Below are 1,852 nucleotides of genomic sequence, written 5' to 3' on the forward strand. Positions count from 1 at the left end.
ATATATATATATATATATATATATCCTCTTTGTCCAGCAAAGAAATGTTATTATGAACAATTATTCATTATAATGTTACTGTCTTTTGTACGTTAAATCACCAAGACTGCAAGGGAAGACGAAATGTAAATTGGTTGGACAACATGCACTGGGAGGGTATAGCAAAATGTGAAACGGCAAGTCGCGACCATGGATTATGGAGAGTCATTGTAAGTCAACCTCTGAGCCAGAGATGACACATCCAGGTATACCAGGTAAACCTTGCACAAAATTGGAAATTATGGTTTTGCATTCAAACTTGAGAAACTTAGGAAGACATCTGCATGCGTTCTGTAGGAAGAGTTTGCATCAAGGTGGGTTGTCATTTCTTTCTTACTCGGGACTCTCCTTGAAATGTGAAGGCGAAGTTCTGTTTTATTTTAATTTGTGGCTATTGTGAAGACTGAAATGATTGTTTTGGTGCTGAGCTGAGCTGGAGATGTCATCTCTGACTCAGAGGTTGACGTGTAATGTCCCTCCATCTTTCACTGTCGCGAGCTGCAGTTGTATATTCTGCCTTATCCAGGCCAGTCCATGTTCTTATGTTGTCCATCCATGTTATTCTTTGCTTTCGTTTGGCTCTCCTATCCTACATCTTTCCTTCAAGCACCTCTTTCATAATGGTTTCGTGTCGTTTTAAGTGGCCATAGTATTGGATGTGTATACATTTTATTTCGTTCAGCAGGGTTTGTCTGTTTTGTAGAATGTGACACATCTCTTTGCCTGTCTTTTTTGTTTTGGTGTTGAAAACTCTTAATTTCCACTCGTCACCGTTAGCTCCCTCGGTTGTTCATGTCTTTACAGGGTCTCCTAACTCTGATTTGGGCGTGCTCGCTGATGTACCAGAGGGCGAGGCCTGGATGCCCAAAGAAGCTGCGCAGGAGGCAACCACATAGTTTGCAACACATTGGTAAAAAGACACACCCAGCACACAATACAATAAACAGCAGTACACCCCATCTCCCCCGAAAAAGGAAACGATTAAAAGTAGACATGGTTATGGGAAGATGAAGGAGGTATTGGAGGAAACACCAACTATGGGCGAATGATACAAATGTATAACAGATTTATAACAAGAAGGAGAGCATACATGTATAAGGAAGTTATTTTCAGGAGAACTAGAAAACTAAAAAGGGACAAATTAGATCACTGAACTGTCACAGTATGACATACGATCAGCTTTGACCCTTTTTACACTATTCTGTATTCTCTTTTATTAATCAATGTCACCAGCTGTGGCCGTAGGCTAGCCGAGCACATCATAATGTACTTTTGCGAGCGACTGTTGAGCTAAATGAAACGTATAGCTAGGGGTTGGTTCTGCATGGTGGCACTCCTGAACCAAAACTATTGAGGGCCTGCCCAAACATGAAAATCCCATGAACCCTGCCTTCTCCATTCAACCCAACAGGGTAATTTCCAACGCAAACGTCCTACACTTCAATAGACAAAATTCCGATAATTTAAGAGATAGGATACTTTCTTAAAATATCTGTTTTAAGGCTCTGGCAACTGCAGAAGGTCATATGAGCGCGAGGGACACAATCATTAAACATTTTCAGTTGGTAGGAAATTGCCTGGGTGTCGGCCGAAGCCTACTCTTATCGATTTTAAACCACCAAGGCATCTTTAACACACCGGACCTCCAAGATTTTCCGCTCTTGTCCGAGGAGGCTTGATGTAGATCTTTCCTACCAGAAGATCAATGGTGTGGCTGGAATACAGCAGTAAGAAAGAGCCAGGAAGTAGCAGTAGAAAGGCTGCAGAAAGAGTCAGGGGCCCAGAGGAGGGGCAAAGGAGGTGAAAGGGGCGG

Source organism: Aplysia californica, unplaced genomic scaffold (genome assembly GCF_000002075.1).
Source record: "Aplysia californica isolate F4 #8 unplaced genomic scaffold, AplCal3.0 scaffold00391, whole genome shotgun sequence".
Classification (NCBI taxonomy): Eukaryota; Metazoa; Mollusca; class Gastropoda; order Aplysiida; family Aplysiidae; genus Aplysia; species Aplysia californica.